Here is a 19442-nt window from a genome sequence, read left to right on the forward strand (position 1 = left end):
ATTTTTGGGGCGTTACAATTTTGGTAGCTTTTGTATTTTCATTCTGGAATGTGGTATGTGTATAGGTGTTTTATTGTCAATATGTAAAGGTTATGTTATTTGCATATTTCGTGCAATGGATGATGTGAAATTTTATAGGTGATGTGTTTTGGTTTGTAATCTTAGTGATGAGAATATGGTCATAATGCTTGGGTTGGTAAATTTGATGTGTGTGATCAAATTTGGTCATTTTGGATGAAGATTTTGTATGAATTGTTAAACAATGACATGTGTTTTATATAGTTAAATTATTATTTTGAATGACTAATAAATGTGGTGTATTTGAATGACACATTGGTTAGGTCTTGTAGGTGGATTGAAATGGTATATGTTGAGTGTGACGTTATATGGTTTTGGTATGTAAAGATTTATGGAAGTAGGTTGTCTTGGCATGCAAGATTGGACTTGTTTTGAGGGTAAATATAGCTGCATAGGGCCTGGGACACGGGCTATCACATGGCTGTGTGCTATTTCAAAATTAGGTGTAGGACCCACACGGCCTGACACATGGGTAGTGACACAGCTGTGTGGCCCAAGTTAGTTTCTGGCACAGTTTGACACACAATCTGCAACACGACCGTATGACCCAACTTTGAATATACACATGGTTTGGCACACGGCCTATGACATGACCGTGTAGCCCTATTTCAAATACTCACATAGGCGAACACACAAGCTGGGACACGGCTGTGTGTCTTGACTTCTAATGTTCACATGACTTGGGCTTTGTCACACGGCATGGCTACATGGCCGTGTGACCCCTATTTTGAAAATTTGTAAGTTCTACTAAAATCTTTTATTTTGTTTCGATTTGGTCTCAAATTGTTTCTAAACTATTCTTAGGGCCTCGTAAGCCTAATTTAAGACCAATAAGTGTATTTACACCCTGAATTGATTTGGTTTGTTATAAGTTTATTAATTATTTGTTTAAATGTTCTGAAATGAAGTGAAATGTCATTTTTGCTTAGTAATACTCTATAACCCTAATCCAATAACAGAGATAGGTTAGAGGGTGTTACAATTAGTGAATACAGGTCACCATTAACTTCAGTTTACATGTGAATATTAGCTATATCTAATTACAAATCACAAGAAAATTTCAAATCATAACTAGAATTAGTTCACATGCGAATACATATTCTAATTAAGCATTATCCATGTACAAAAACTTTACGTAATACATGTATGCTTTGTATGGACAGTTCATGGACCCATTCCTTATGTTAGCTTCTAATCCATTCAAGGCTCCAAAGAGCTACGGTTTCATATTCACGGTATGTCATATCCCAAAAATCGGGTTAGTAGAATCGGGTTAGGAAATCAAGGGTTAGTAAACTGAAAATCAGAATTAGGTTAGATAATTAAAAGAAGTAGGAATAAATAAAATAATTAGAATTAAAAATTTAGGTTAAGAAATTAAAAGTAGGTGTCTGGGAATTAATTTCTTTAAAATGAATTTTTAAAACGAGATTGATTTGAAAATAATTTAGAAAGTAAGTTTTAATTGAAAAGAATGACCTGTTTAAAAAGAGAAGAAACTGGAAATGGTTAAAGGGGAAATGACACAAATTTAAAATTTGGTTGCCTATTTAACAACCCCTGTTAGAGTATGCCCAAAGACTAATCATGAGATGATTGAATCACATACTCATTTTACCTTGTTTGTTAATATAAGACATTGTCATTGTTATTTCAGTTTATTTTCTGTGTGTATAAATAAACTAGTTAATAATAAAGCCCTAAGAATAATATGACTATTTTTAAAAAGGTCCTTAGTCGAATATTATTGTGGGCTTGGACAATGATAATGCATTAAGACTAATGTGTGTAGTTGATTGATGATAAAGTGTTGTCATTGACATAAGGATGTCAAAATCAATACATGAGTATGTGTTAGAGAACAACATACTAGACTGACCTACCATGAGTATGTTTCTTGAATTATTATGTAATAGTCACAAATATTACTCATAGTGATAATTATGTATATCATTCTCAGACTTGAGATCTCCATTGTCTCAACATCATGAGTCATTTATTTTAATATAGTCAAACGCATACCATAATAGGTTGTACTTAAAGATTGATGTTGGATATACCACAATCCATGTAGTGGGATATAGTTGATCAAGATAGGATTTATCCCTCCTACATAATGGGAGCAATATCTTAGGCCTCTTGATGGAGTGAGACTAGAAATGCATGGTCATGCTTGAATAAGTTGATATAAGATATCACACTTGTTTTTTTTATTGTAGTCTATTCAGAAAAATCAAGAAATATGATATTGGACTATACAAGTGTGACTATTCTATGGCTTGTGTCCAATCTAGATATTAAGGATAAAATGATATAATACATGAAAATATTATCACAGAAAGGTTATGTCGAATCATGACTTCTTGTAACTTGGATAGCAATGATGCATTGCTAGATTTCACTGATTACTTGTAATGTTAGAAATGTTCTAGTATTACTACCAACATTACAAGAGCCTACAAGGTCACACCCTATAGTTAAAGTGAATAGAATCCAAATACATTTGGTAATGTATTTAGCTATCACGTAAATTAAATTAATTGTTGAATTAATTTAATTTGATAGTTAAATATTAAACACATTATATGTACAAACTTGTTGTTCACAAATAGAGAACATAAATAAAATTAATATATGAATTTGATTCATACAAAATATTAATTATATATATTTTACCAAAATTATTAATATAAATAGTTATAATAATAATTTCGGTCAAAATATGAAAGGACATGGATAATGATATTCTTTTGGAAATGATATAATCTTTTTTTGACTTTCCATATCTTTCTATAATAATAAGGGAATAATCTCGTTTTTATTTTCTAATATATGATATCAAGTTAAATAAAAGGAAATGAATCCCTTAGTGTGTTAGGGTTACTAAGAAAACAAAAACTCAAAAGGTCTAGCAACTGTTCTTGAAAATTCTCTCTGAAAAGTTCAAGAGAATTTTGCTATTTGTTATTTGACTGGGTGGATTACGTAGAGGCCAAGACATTATTGTTGCAGCTTGGAATCAACATATCCAAAAGGGATACTATCAAGAATGTCATTCATCATTTTTCAATTGTCAAAGGTATATTATTGACCTTTGTTTCAACCCAATTTGTTCCTCGTACATGGATTCTTGGTTAACAATTGCCAGAATAATTTTTCCACTGCACCACAGGGCGTACTGGCGATAGTGGTATCAAAACCACTTGTACGATACGGATTCGAGATTAAATTTATTGGTTGATGCAATTGTATGAGATACATGTTGTATGATTTATTTTGCTTGATCTGTTTTATTTATATTCGATACATGAAATCTGTTTAATAAACCATATATGTAATCTATTTAACACATGTGATAACTGTTCCTCTCAATCTCTGATTAAGTGTTAATCATTGATTTTAATGGCTATTGGATCTAATATATTATTTGTTAAGTGTTAACAGATCTGTCTTAGGGCGATGGGGTTTTTGTTATTCGAAGTTAGTAGTTAACTTGTTGGTAACATTTGAAAATAATGAACAAAATAGATTGAAAGTTTGATAATATTTGATTTTGAAAATATTCTATTTTTGAGAAAAAATTACAACCGGTGATTTTTTTCCATAAAGATCTAAGTGTAGTTTTTTACATTCTACCCCTTGAACCTCGCAAGGGGTTTCGCCCCTTAACTCCTTTGTGTAGACAACATTTATTATAAGGACAATTTAGTATTTCATATTAATAACTAATTAAACAAATTCATTTTATATGTTGTTTACTATGGTTGATATGCACAGTGTTTGAAATGCATGGTTATAGCCCAATAGCCCATTTAATTTATAATTTACAAAGGTTGTAATTTTATAAATACGACCTACTTGTCGTGCCTTTCTATTTTCCCTTTGTATTTCTCTTCTCATCTTACTCCCTCATACGTAAAACGAGTTTCTATAATTGTAAATTATACGAGATGTTATGGACTAGAGGTAGGACTACCTAAAGTGGAAAAGAAGCTTGAGAAGTTGCATACACCCCTAGGATTCCTTTTGGTTGTCCCATTGGCTTGGGAGGAAGCACTTTAGTTTTATGGGCTATAACCAGTGCATTTATTTAATGCTTTATATTTTTTCTTGTATATGATACAATGGATGATATGTTAACATGCATGTTATAGGACATTGATAAGATCAAATAAAGGATTAAATTGACAAATTTTGACCATTAATGGTGAGATTAATTTAATTAAAAAACCCTTTAATAAAATATTAAGTTGAGGTTGCCTTTCAATATTTGCCTTTGTTAAAGCCTCGACCAATACAACGTAGGTTCTACTAAAGTGAAGTACTTATATCTATCTTGGTTAAACGTGAAGAATAAGCAAGTGATGTTTTTTTGTTACAATATTGGTTAATAACTTAACTAGGTTACTCTAATAGGATTGGAAACCTAGGTGCGAGAAATTTGGATGATCATGAGATGATTAGAACAAGAGTTGTTCACCAAAAAAAGAGTTACATAGGATGTAATTAGCAAGTGTTGCTTACTTAAATAACCATAATCTTGAGAAAAAAGCCAAAGCTGACTTAAAAGGAGGTGAAATATGGATATTTACCCACTAGAAAACTTTAGAGAAAGGATTTTTTGAAATTAATATTTGAGGGTTTTTAATTTTGAATAAAATAGTAGGAGCATATTTTAATAAAGTCCTTTTAAAAGTTCACAATTGGAAAAGTCAACAGAAAGATATCTCTAAGCCCAAGCAAAATCCCACATTGCCTTTATGACCAAAGTTCGCTTGTACTACCTTTCTAGTGTTTATGCTTCGCTTGGATCACTCGCTTCGCTACTGCTCATCGTGTAATCTAACTATCTACAGTGTTTAGGAAGAAGTGTGTGAGCTCTTGAGAACTCAATGAATATACAGGAAAGAAAAACAACAAAGAACGTATAAAACATAAGTAAAGAAAAAGCTTTGGCAAAATCATTGAACTGCAAATTGGGTTCGCCATACTTATGCGAAGTTTGGTTCATAGTTACTCACTGTCAGTTAGCATAAAATAGTATAAAACAATATTTCAAAAAACACAATCTTATTCACATGTTCCTTTTTGTTGGATAAGTGGATCTCCTTAAAACTCCTCACTTTGACTCAAATAGTCATAACATGTCCTATAAAACATAAAACAAAAGAAAAAAATAGGTATCATCTTTATTCATCTTCCCCAACTTATTTTAAAGGGGAAAAAAACCCCATTGATGAGTATAGGTTTTGGCAAGCTTACAATCTATTGCATGGTATGATTTTGAACCCCGTTTTTAATAATTTTTATGTTTTTTAGTTTGTTTTAGCTTAATCTAGCTAGCCCGTGGGTCAATTTGTAAAATTGTTAGAGGTTGAGGATTATGCCATGAATGTTCTTGAATGCTTTTCGATGTTAAATGGTAGATTATGAATCTTTGTTGAAAAAAAAAATAAGTTTTGTTATGTGATTTTTGATGAATTTTGGAATTAGGGACTAATTTGTTAAAGGTATAAATTCTAGGGTTTTATTGTGATATGACGGTAAATATGAGTTGCTTCAAGGTCCCTTGGATGTATGGTTAACATGGAATTTGATTAAAATGGTTAGATTTGAAGTTATAAGCTTAATGGCTATATTGTGAAAAGTTAAAATGTTAAGGGCAAATTGGTAATTTTGCATAAATATGAAATGTGGATTGAATTGAATGTTTGAGGTAAGTTGAAGTACTTAATTTAATATAATTATCTATTTAGATCAAGATACGTACAGACCTAGACCGAGGCAAAGCTAAAGCTTCGGATTAGCTCGATTTAACTTCTACGCCCCTGGTCGTTGAGGTAAGTTCGTATGAACAGTTATCATATTCATGTTATTTAATTGAATGATACTATGTTATTTATAATGCAATTGATTGATGCATAAACCTATCAATACTATGAAGAAATGATGGATATTCAGTCTAGGTTGAACCTTAGGAATTCTTAGGATACAAGTGACATGTCATTAGGGATTTCATGTTTTGAGTGTTGGTCTTGAATGTCCTACTGATGGCTGAGGTCTTGCATTTGTTGCAGATACTCCAGAGCTCATGCAAGCAGCGTTGTGTAGCTTACATTTCGACCCACAAATTGTGTGAGCAGGCCCATTTCACAGCTCGTGTGAGCAATGATGAAAGGAAAGGAAATGTTATGGTTATATGTTTAGGCACACTTTCTATGAGCTTTCCCAAGTATCTGATGAAGTTCTAGATGGTTCAACGGTAAGAAAAGGGATTGAAATGGTAAGTATTCAAATGGAATCAAGCATGAACTTATGGAAAGAGTACCTGAATTCATTTTTGTATTTCATATGGAAAATAACTTATATTACGGTTAGTTCATTTGATTTATGTGCAAGTGTGCTAACTTGTGCATTGTTGGTGATGTACAGGCTTATTCCAAGCTTATGGTTTGGATTATATTATGCTTATGCTTTATATTATGCAAATGAAATGGTAAGTTATGTTTTATTTTATATGAGCTTACTAAGCATTAATTGCTTACGTAGTTTCCTATGTTTTATAGATTATCGGAAGCTCGATCAGTTTTGAAGCTTGTCAAAGATCTATCACACTATCTTGCATAAGTATTGGCAGTTTTTGAATGTTTTGGCCAATGTTATAATTGCATATATAGGTTGAATTGTAAGGGCAATTTGTTGGATGTTTAGTTGGTGTGGAAGTTAACTTAGTTGGTACCATTTGATGCCTTGTTAGATTGTGTCATTTTGGTTATCTTATGATGCATTTTTTGAATGACTCCTATAGTATATTTGAATTGGTATGGTTATGGTCAAGTTGTGGCATGTTTTGGAAAGAATTGAACTAGTATTTGATGATTGAAATGTGGTAAAATTTGCATGTATGGGTAAGTGTTGTTGAATGCATTTGAGGTGCCTTTGAATGGCATATTGGTTAGTTGAATTGGGGTCTTGAAAATGGCATATTTATATGTATGTTTAGGTGACGTTTTGGTGCTTTGAAAGTGTTCATTATTGGCCTAAATGTTCATGCATGACATGGTTTCAAAATGGCTTGAATTTAGGTAACGAGCGTGCGACAGCTGTGTGGGACACACGACCTAGTGACATGGCAGTGTGTCATATGATGATTTTCTTAGGTTTCAAGTTAGTGAGTTACATAGCCTGGCACATGGGAGTGTGACAAGGCCATGTGACCCTACTTAGAGAGTTACACAGGTGAGGACATGGGCTGGGACACGATCGTGTGTCCCTAGTTTGAAGGTTACACGGCTTGAGATACATGCGTGTCTCAGCCGTGTGAGGCACACCGCCTGACCACACGATTGTGTGACCTTGTTTCTAAATTTTTGTGTCTTTTTCCTAGACTTTCCAAATAATTTCAAATTGGTCCCAAATTGTTTCTAAGGTATTTTTAGGGCTTCGAGGGCTCAATTTAGGGATGGTATGCATATGTATATGATTGGTTTATGAATTGATTATGTTATTGAATGGTATTAAGTTTAATTCTTTTCGATGTTACGGTAATGCTTCGTAACCCTAATTCGGTGGCGGATATAGGTTAGGGGTGTTACAACCCTATTTTGCCAGGCTTATGTCCTCAAGAAAAATCCTCAATCCACATTAAAGTTAACCTATCTCAATTTTTTGATATCATCGATAATGTCTCAAGATAATTTACAGATAATCATGCATTCACACTAAAATGACATTAAACATTACAAGCAATTCAAGTAGAGAATTTTTAGGCTTTAAAAGCATTAGGCATCTCCCCTATCTAAATAATTACTTGAAATTCAAACTTAATAAGAAATAACATCTTTACTAAATATTCACTCAAGGCATTCAAAATGTTTAAGGTTCAAGTAATATACACTTAATAGTCAAACGAGAAATGTTATTACCACAGGCTTGCTTTCAAAATCAAATCTTCACCACTATAAAATGAGATGCCACACCAATCAAGAGGTCTTTACAGGGTTGTAATGGGCTTACGTTAAGGGTATGGAAAAGGTCAGAAAAATTGGTTATAATCAAGAATCGAGTTGATAAGTTACCAAACTAGAAAAAAATTAGTTGCCGAATTAAAAAAAAATTACATCGACAAGAATAATCACAAATGGAACTGAGCTTTTTAACAGAATATGGAAGTAACTATTCAAGCTCAATCAAATTTTTGATAAAACCTAACATTTTGATTGCATCATTAAAATGAAGATTCCAACTTCGAGAAGCTTGCTCCAATCCATAAATGGATCTTTGTATCTTGCATATCTTTCTAGCATCTTTTGGATCGACAAAACCTTTAGGTTGTGTTATTTTCCAGTTTCCCATCAAGGAAAGTTGTTTTCACGTCCATCAGTTAGATTTCATAATCATGAAATACAACTATTACAAGTAATATCCGGATGGATTAACAAGAGAAAATATTTCGTCATAGTCTACACCATAAACTTGTTAAAAACCTTTAGTGACTAATCGCCGTTTGTATGTTTGTACATTACCTTCCATGTAAATTTTCTTTTTGAAAACACACTTGCACCCTATGGGTTGAACCCCTTCAGGTGGGTCAACCAATATTTATACTTGGTTTTCTGACATGGAATCCATCTCAGACCTCATTGCCTCAAGCCATTTCTCAGAATCTGTGCTCACCACTGCTTCTTGGTAAGTCTTAGGCTCACCTTGATCCATAAATAGAATATCGCCATGTGTTGTAATGAGAAATCCATATCTCTCAGATACATGGCGTTCTTTTAAATATCTTCGCAGTAGTTGTGTTTCCAAAACAACTTGTGGAACCTTTTGTCGTTCAATCTTTGGTTTAGTGATCTGTTGTTGTTATCGAATTTCTCTGAGTTTTATTCTTCTACCTCTTCCTTTTCTAGAGACAAACTAACTTTCAAGGAAGACTCTTTCCCGAGCAACAAACACTTTGTTATTGGTAGGATTGAAGAAATATAATATCCTTTAGTTTCCCTAAAATATTTGTACACTGAAAAATATATAGGATTTTTCCTACGTAATTTAACACATTTTTACTTAAATTCGTTATTAAAACTAAGTAACTGTCTAATAAATTAATGAAATATGTGAAAATATGAAATTAGCACATAGAAATTATTAAAATGTGATTTTATGCTTTATTATATATTTTTCGTGCATAAAATGGCTTATTTTATATTTATTTGAACATATTATATTTTTAAGACATAGAATGGGCCATGCATGATTAAATTAAATAATAAAATATAAAATTATATTTAATAATTAATTTTAAAATATTTCATTAATAATTTGGTTTTTAATTAATTATTTATTTTATTCTTTGGTCCTTTAATTTATTGATTTATTTTGGACAGGTCTGATAGCTTTGTTGGATTACAAAAACCGTCCATATTGAAGACCAAGTCAACCTAATTTCGGCCACTCATGGCTGTCCACATAAACCACTTTTTGGTTTAATTACACAAGGTCTTTGCAATGTTGAAGAAATTAGAGATTTGTCCGAAGATTTACATTTGACTGAGTCTCAGTCCTGAGTTGTTATGACATTTAAATTGCTTAAAAATCAAGCAAAATTCAACTCAAAATCCACTAAGCATGGCCGACCACTCATTGGAAAAGCTTGAAGAGACTAAACCTCTCAAGTTTTAGTAAACTACCCTCCTCTCTTCACCTATAAATAAGACCTCATTTGATCCCGTATCCATCATCCATCATCCCTCATCCCTCATCATTCTCTCTTCTCTATCAATTCTCTTTAGTATTTTCCATTCCCCACGCCTAGTATCATCTCTTCATAGAGATTTTAGCAATTAAGCCACTTGAAAAGCCCTTGGTCGGCCACTTTGGAGAGCCATCAGCAAAGTAGCAAAGCGAAGGAGTGAAGGAGCCTCGTCGGTTAGGGTCTTGGGTGACAGCCACTCTGATTTGGGTTTAATCTTTCTTTTATTTAATTTAATCTAAAAATGTTTGCTAAATGTTTTTTGTTCTTGTTTACAACAATGTTAGCTTAATTTTATTTAAGCTAGAATTATTTCTTTGATTAAATAATATTTATTTGATTCATACTTATAATGTCTGTGCCTCAATCGATCATGTTTTCAATTAAAATCAAGTCTGTATTTCATTCATACATGATTGAAATGCACCTGAATTAGTTGAGCGATCCTAACTAGACGACTGCTAATGGACACATAATTGAAATGTGCATGCTCAATTTAGATTCTAACCCAATTAAATTGCAGGTTGTATAACAAATCTAACCAATCTCTGTTATCTGCATAGTTTTTAGATTTGTGTGATTAAACTGTTTCAAACCTAACACGTCCCTGTTACCTCACACGAATGCTAAGAAACCCTTAGTAAATAAGGATCAGTAAAATGCATATTTCCTAAGTAAAGGATTCCAAAATGACCTAATGTGGTTTCCAAACTCATAAAAGATTGAGTTGCCATGGAATGATTTTCTGAATGTTATAAAGCATGTTGATAATAAATTGAGTTTAATTAAAGTAATTGTCCTAGTTTATTTACGTTATAATTGTTGCAAATTGTGTTTAATCTTGCTAAAATCTATTTCATTCATATAGTTTGCATACTTAGGATACTTTGCATTATGGATCATTGCATTTATTATAATTTATTTTAATCATCACTTCTCAACCATATTGAGAACTCGATACAATCAAATGGTTACTTGTTACTTGATAACTGCTATGTACACTTGAACAATCAAGTGATTTAACACAAATGCAATCTCTGTGGAGACGATAACTCGATGATAACTCGATACTTACTTATTACTTGATAACTACTGTGTACACTTGAACAAACCTACGCGTTACAAGTTTTTGGCTCCATTGTCGGGGATTGCTAACTGTTGCCATAGTCATATTTTTTGTGAAATTATTTACTTCCAATTTGGTTTATTTCTAACATCACTAACTTATTCTTTTTAATTTTTTGATTTTCTTTTTAGGTGTTTATGAGCATAGATCAGATTATCGATTTACTCCCTGTAGACCCTGAAATTGAGCGAACTTTCAGACAAAGAAGACGTGAACGAACAACTCAAAGACAAGTCGAGATGGACCTTGGAAATCAGAATCAAGACCAAGGTAATGAAGCTGATTGTGTACGAAATCCCATCCTCATTGTCGATGATAGGGATCAATGCATCAGACAATATGTTGTGCCACTTTTTAGTGAGTTAAATCCAGGACTTAGATGGCCAGATATTGAGGCAACCCAATTTGAATTGAAACCAGTGATGTTTCAAATGCTCCAAACGATGGGCCAATTCAGTGGTATGCACACAGAAGATCCACATCTCCTCCTTTGATTCTTTATGGAGATGAGTGATTCATTCAAGATAGCCGGTGTGACTGAAGATGCACTGAGCTTGAAGTTGTTTCCGTACTCGTTGCGAGATCGAGCACGAGCATGGCTTAATTTATTGCCACCAAGTTCCATATCTACATGGCAAGAATTAGCAGAGAGATTTTGGTTAAGTACTTCCTGCCTAGCAAAAATGCTAAGTTGAGGAATGAGATCACAAATTTCCAACAATTGGATGACGAGTCTTTGTATGAGGCTTGTGAGCGATTCAAGGAGTTACTTCATAAGTGTCCTCATCATGGGATTTCTCATTGTATCAAGTTGGAGACATTCTATAATGGTTTCAATGCACATACAAGATTGATGGTAAATGCTTCTGTGAATGGTGCAATTTTGTCTAAGTCTTACAACGAGGCTTATGAGATTATCGAGAGGATCGTGAGTAATAACTATCAATGGCCAAAAAATCTAATAGCTTTAGGAAGATGTGTAGCCAGAGTTCATGAAGTTGATGCCCTCACTTCGTTATCAGTTTAGGTATTGTCTATTTCCTCTATGTTAAAATAGTTTACTGCTAATAGTGCTAATAATTTTGCAGCTCAGCCACCAAGTCCATTTGAAGTAGTTTACCCTGTGTACTATGGGGAAGGTCATTCTTTTGAGAATTGCCGATCAAATCTCGAGTCAGTGTACTATTTGGGGAATCAACATCAAAATAGGAGTGGACAAGGACCTCAGTCCAACTTCTACAATCCTTGATGGCGTAATCATCCTAATTTTTCTTGGAGCAACCAAGGAAATGGACCGAACAACAACTTATTGCAACATAGACCCAACCAATCTCAAGGGTTTAATCAGTAAGCTTCAAAACCACCTCAAGCTGAGACATCAAATAGTTTGGAGAACTTGTTGAAAGCGTACATGGAAAAGAATGATGCTTTGATCCAAAGCCAAGCAGCAACATTGAAAAATTTGGAAAACCAAATGGGTTAGCTAGCTACAGAGCTTTGTAATAGAATGCAAGGAACCTTGCCGAGCAATACTGAGAACCCAAGAAATTTGGGTAAAAAACATATCAAGGCAGTGGAATTACGAAGTGGTAAAAGTCTGAAACCTTGATTGATTGATGTCGAAGATAAGCCCCGTTGTGAAGAATCAACCAGCTGTTGAAATTCCTACACCAAAAGAGTCAGAATCTGCAAAGACTGACAGGTAAATTCTAACTTAGTGAATTCAGATACTTTAACATCTTCTTTGGATGCAGATTTACCTACTCAGAAGAGTTATCCGATTCAACCAAAAGTTCTATCACCTCCATATTTGCAAAAATTGCAGCAACACAAGCAGAAACAAGAGGTGCAATTCAAGAAGTTTTTGGATGGTTTGAAGTAGTTACACATCAATATTTGTTGGTGGAGGCTTTAGAATAAATGCCAAATTTTGTGAAGTTTATGAAGGATATACTGTCCAAGAAGAAACGACTGAATGAGTATGAGACTATTGCTTTGATAAAGGAGTGCAGTGTGTTCTTGCAGAACAAACTGCCACTGAAATTGAAAGACCCAGTAAGCTTTACTATACCCTGTAACATTGGTGAATCTTACTGTGGTAAAGCCTTGTGTGATTTACGAGCGAGTATCAAATTGATGCCTAAGTCTATTTTCAAGATGCTAGGGATAGGTGAAGTAAGACCTACAACTATAATGCTTCAGCTAGCAAACCGATCTTTAGCATACCCCGAGGGAAAGATCGATGATGTTTTGGTAAGAGTCGTTAAATTTATTTTTCCTACTGATTTCATTGTCTTAGATTTTGAAGTAGATAAAGAAGTGACGATCATCATTGGGAGACCTTTCTTAGCCATGGGAAGAACGTTAATTGATGTGCAGAAAGATAAACTCACCATGCGAGTTCAAGACGATCAGGTAACCTTTATCATTCTTAAAGTGATGAAATTTCCCGATCTGAAAGAAGAGTGTTCGGTTATGGAAAAGATAGAAACCTTGGTTTCTATGGAAAGTAATTTTGAAGAAGATCCATTGGAGAAAGCCTTAGATCTTGACCTTTCGGAGGATGAAGAAGGTGAAGAAAACATGGCTTTGATGGAAGCCAAGCTGAGAAATTTTATTCAATCCACACGCTTTGAAATACATTTGAAATACATTCGAGAAAGCCTAAACTCGAACTAAAGATACTTCCTTCCCATTTGATATACATTTATTTAGGTGACTGTTCCACTTTGCCTATGATTTTAGCAGAATTGACGAAAGATCAAGAGGAGCAACTAATTGCTATTCTAAAACAAATTAAGAAAGCAATTGGTTAGACCATAGTTGATATTCGAGGTATAAGCCCTTCTTTTTGCATGCATAAAATTATTTTAGAAGAAGGTGAAGAGCTCAAATTGTTGGGAAAAGGAGGCTCAATCCTATTATGAAAGAAGTTGTGAGAAAGGAAGTGATCAAATGGTTAGATGCAGGAATCATCTATCCTATTTCAGATAGTTCGTGGGTAAGTCCAGTGCAGTATGTGCCGAAGAAAGGTGGAATCACAATTGTTGAAAATGAGCGTAACGAGTTGATTCCAGTGAGAACTGTTACAGGTTGGAGAATTTGTATTGATTATAGGAAGTTGAATAAAGCCATTTGGAAGGACAATTTTCCGTTGCCTTTTATGGATCAGATGTTAGATTGACTGGCAAGTAATAAATTCTATTGTTTTTTAGACGGCTATTCGGGATATAACCAAATGTTGTAACTTTGGAGGACCAACATAAAACAACCTTCACTTGTCCATACGGTATGTTTGCTTTTAGGCAAATGCCTTTTGGTTTATGCAATACACCTGCAACATTTCAACGATGCATGATGGAAATATTTACTGATATGGTTGAAAACTTTGTTGAGGTTTTCATGAATGATTTTTTTATTTTTGGTAACACTTATGATATTTTTTTGAGTAATTTGGCTAAGGTACTGAAGAGATACAAAGAGGCAAATCTTGTCCTTAACTAGGAAAAATGCCATTTTATGGTTAAGGAAGGGATTGTCTTAGGGCATAAAATTTCAAAGGACAACTCTTGCAAACTTTATCAACTAAAACATATTTGCCTAAGGAGTTCGACGCCTTAATCCCAAACTCGGTAGACTCAAGAGGCAAAATCTTACTAGATACCAAATTCATGCAAATATTGGAATGAGTCGATCCAGGATCAATTAATGCAACTATATTAGTATCTTAGAGAGAAAATATACCAGTGATCACATCAGGGGAGGATGCATCCTCACGAGCACGAATAGCATAAGCTCTCGTAGCTGCTCTAGCTTCCAATCTCACAGCTGACTCTTTGGATGCTCCTCTCCTACTGGTTCCATTTCCAATATTTCTCCCTGGCCTCCCTCTAGCAGCAGTGTTACTCAATCTTGCATTCTGAAAATTATGTTTTTCAACCATCTCCGGGCAATCTCGAATAAAATGATCTTGGGACCCACATTTAAAATAAGCCCGGTTATTCATTATACATTCACCAGGATGTCGTCTACTGTAGTGTTGGCATTCAGTGTTATTAAACCTAGCGTTACTAACACTCGCTATTGATGTGGTCCGGGCCTTAGAACCTGAATATTGCTTCCCACGATCTCTGTTGGGAAACCCAGCTGAAGCTTTTGGTAAAGCATAGAAATCTCATAATTTCTTTTATGAAGATTGAAACGACTTATTCATTGGCCTCTTTCTCGAATCTTTAGCCTCAAACTCAGCTTTTCTCTTTTCCTTACTCAACTCTTCGACTTTGCAAGCTCGTTCGACCAACACAATAATTTTTTGTAATTTAAAAATCCCAACTAACAGCCTGATGTTCTCATTCAGCCCATCTTCGAATCTCTTACACATAATAGTAACTGTTGAAACACATTCCTGAGCATAATTACTGAGTCTAACAAACTCTCGCTCGCATTCAGTCACAGTCATTTGGCCTTGTTTCAACTCTAAAAACTCCTGACGTTTCTGATTGATAAACTGTTGATTAATGTACGTCTTTCTGAATTTCTGATAGCCCTAATTAGACCCTAGTCGGAATGTGGTTTCGACACCACAAAACTTAGTCATAAAAATTTAATTTAAATTTAACTACATATATTCTATGTGTGGTGGTGTATGTGTGCAAATTTGATGTATTAATTTAGTCTAAGAAATGTGAATTTTCATAGTAGGACTTAGTTGAGAAACTTAGAAAATTATGATAGGTAAATTGTAAGGATTAAGAAATTACAAAGTGTGAAAGTTTGGATTTGCATGTTAAATTGCCCAAAATTCAAGTAATGGCCGGCCAAGTAATGATGCTTCTACCACTAGTTGAATTTGTTATAATTTTATATTAGTTAATGGTTAAAACCAATTTAAAAAAAGAAATAAATTAATAGGAAAAGAGGAATAAAATAAGAAAGGAGAGAGAGAAGTCATCTTCTTCCTCTTGCAAGTGCCGTAACTTAGGTGAAAGAAGGAGGAAATTCTCTAGGACATTCGGCCTTCCTAAGGGTTAATTAAGGTAAGGTTCATGTTAATTCTAGTAAATTTTATGAAAATTTAGTTAGTAGTCAATGTCCTGTTATAACCCATATGTTGATATTCTACTTAAATAGGTGATTAAATGGGCATATGGTTAGATGGAGTAAATGCTAAAAGGATGGTGTTTTTGGATGTTGTGAATGGAAATAGTAGAAAGGTGAAAGAAAATTTAGCTAGATATATAGATATATGTGGATTTATAAGATGATATAAATAGATATGGGCTATGCTAGTTTAGGAGAATTCAGTCAAAGTGTTCATGAGATGAAGCTATGTGTTTAAATGAAATAAAAATGATATTATAATTAATATTGTATATTCGGCCATCTAATTAAGTACATAGGTGATGTTGAATTTGATCTTGCACATTCGGTTATATAGGTATGCACATTTGTGATATTATCTTTGATTGCATATAATCGATCAAATGAGTGAGTTTGGCTTATAAATTGAGTTTGATTCATGATTATGTATATTTGAATGTGGACATATTTGAGAAAAGGTTATTTTGGAATGTGATAATGCATTCGACCTTGAGGCTTTAGATGAATAGGTGTTGAAGTTTTAATGTCTTGATCAATTACGGTTATAAAGTGTTGTGTAAAAATCATTAAACTATATATGTGAGAAATTAGCAAGGGTAGTCGTTGTATATACAAATATATATATGTGTTATATATATGTATGTGTAATGGAAATATTGATTTGATTATTGATAGTAATGTGATATTATGTGATTATTAGCCGAATAGCCCAAAAGCATAAAGTAGAAAGAAATCAAATTTTACCATGTGTTTCTCATGATATAAAAATCATTTTTTTATTTCGATACAAATAACTAGCAAGGTGGTTAAACTAGCTAATTTATTTTGATTAAGCTCAAGAACATAAAGGAGGGGAATCAAGCAAGGGCAAAGCGAAGAACATCGAGTAGCCGATTGGAACTGTCTTTATCCAACAAGAAGTAAGTCTATAAGCAATTAAAAATTGGCTATTCTATACATAATTGGTATATACATGTTATAAAGGAATTACTCTCGTTCATATATTCTTGCTTGAAAGATTTGTGGCTGTTATATTTAGTTAATTAAATCAATCATTTATTTATAACAAAATGACTTTGGTTACTAGATATGCGGATTTGAGTGGCACTATGTGTGCGTAATTGTATGGCACTATGTGTGCGTATTTGTATGGCACTATGTGTGTGTATTTGTATGGCACTATGTGTGTGTATTTGTATGGCACTATGTGTTCGTATATGTATGGCACTATGCGTGCGTAATTATTTGGCACTATGTGTGCGGAGTTGAATCGTAGATTCGCGTGTGGATTACTAAACACTTTGTGTGCTGGTTAGCATGGTACTATGGTTGCAAAATTTCTTAAATGAGCCCTACATGTGCGAAATCTGTTATGTAATATTTTGATTTAATAGTAGTAGATGACTAGTATTGAACTAATGGTCTAGGTAATATATGAACTTTTTTTTTAGTTCTATTCGACACTCTATGAGTCAATTATTGCATTTTATTGCTTACGACTACTGAGTTAGAAACTCATTTGGTGTTTTTACTTGTCTCTTGTTTAGATTTTTCCTTCGATCCATTTTGCATACTTGGAACCATTGTCGAAGTCATCATACCTACCTGCAACGTTTTGGTACCCTTTTTAGTTAATCTTAAGTTAACATTATGGCATGTATAGGCAAATATGTATTTCTTTTTGTTTGAACTTTAATATGTAAAACTTCAACCATGCGAATATGGCTTAACTACTAAGTTGAATTTGGTTATGTGTAGTCATGGTTTAATTCGTTTTGGATATAATGCTATATGTTATTAATGGATGGTATATATGATTGGTGTTATACGTTTTAGACAATGTTTGAGTTCTTTTAGATTATCATATCACGTGTTTGAATAGAAGTTAGGTGTAGTATATATTTATATAATTGATTGATTGTAAATTGGTATTCTCTATATGATTATAGTATATAATTTGAGATAGTATTTTGGATTGTCTGGATCAAATCGTATGCTAGGGTTATTATAAGTTAAATACATACTTAATTGTTTTGATTAATTTTAATGATGATAAATGATGTGTTTCGGCTATGTATGAATAAGGAAAGTATATGGTGTTTCAGTAAATGTAACTATTCATGGAATGGTATATTTATTCATATCCATAAGTTTTTTTTAATACCTGTTTGATTTTGTCTATGTTTTAAAAGATAAGTTTTGTCATGATATTGAGTCACAAAGTATGAAATGTAAGGAACTTTACTCCGAGTTGAGTTATGTTAGTAAATGCTTCGTAACCCCATTCCAGCGACGGATACGGGTTAGGAGTGTTACATTTGATTGGTATCAGAGCTACAGTTTAGTCGATTCTAGGACTACCGTAGTGGGTATGGGTCTAGATATACATGCCATAATACTATTGAATGATAGTGTGATGACTGCTGACGGTTGAAATTGTATCTTTGATAAGTAAATGGAATCTCCTCCAGAGAGAGCATTAGTTGATGATGTGGAGAGTGTAGCACCTGCTCCCGCGCAAGGGACAACGCCTGTTGAACCTCAACCTTCTGCGAGTAATCAAGATGATGGGGCTAAGCAAGCCTTCTTTACCATGATGAATGAGTGGGTTGCACAATATGCTCAACAAACCCGGCCACTCAACCATTTCTAAATTTAAATAATCCTCCTCCAGTACCTATAATACCAGCGGCTACTGATCCTTTGAGGCCGAGTAAACCTCCTGTTGATTTGATAAGGAAGCGCTGGGCCGAGGAATTTCGAGCCACAGCTACTGATGACGTTGAAAGGGCCGAATTTTGGCTTGATAATATATCCGTGTTTTTGATGAGCTGTCTTGCACACCTGATGAGTGTCTAAAGTGTGCAATATCCTTATTACAAGATTCAGCCTACTATTGGTGGAGAACCCTGATTTCGATTGTTCCAAAGGAACGAGTTACTTGGGACTTCTTTCAGACGGAGTTTTGTAACACCCCAAACCCGGCCTAGACGTTATGACCGGATCCGGTGCGCCACATCGATGCGTTCAAAACGTTCCATTTTACTTAGTTTGGAAAACTTAGTTGGGGTTGTAAATGATACGTTTTAAAGCAGGTTAAGGTGAATAGAAGCTGTGCACCAGGTAGGAAACCAGGAAGAAGAGGAGGTGAGTCCGTCGGACTCCTTAAGTACCAAGCTCCCTTCGGATCCAATCCTAGACATGCACACCACCATTGCCACACCCTAACGACTCGTATAATTTTGAGAAAATCGTTTGGTTATGTCTATCTTAAGAAAATGATTAAGTTTGAAAACGTTTGTTTAGCGGAAGTCTTACTTGTAAACGTGTTATTTTGAAATCCCTTAATGTTTTTGAAAACACGTCCTAAAGCTAACCCATTTTCCTTAG

General features: G+C 33.8%; 1 non-coding gene across 1 annotated transcript; it reads right to left on the bottom strand.

The window, feature by feature from the left end:
• Window positions 1-11640: 11640 nt before the first annotated feature.
• LOC121212018 (small nucleolar RNA R71) lies at window positions 11641-11747 on the bottom strand. Its single transcript, XR_005907230.1, has one exon. It is a non-coding gene; the product is annotated as a small nucleolar RNA R71 (small nucleolar RNA).
• Window positions 11748-19442: the final 7695 nt, after the last annotated feature.

This window comes from Gossypium hirsutum, chromosome A12 (genome assembly GCF_007990345.1).
Source record: "Gossypium hirsutum isolate 1008001.06 chromosome A12, Gossypium_hirsutum_v2.1, whole genome shotgun sequence".
In the NCBI taxonomy this organism is placed as follows: domain Eukaryota; kingdom Viridiplantae; phylum Streptophyta; class Magnoliopsida; order Malvales; family Malvaceae; genus Gossypium; species Gossypium hirsutum.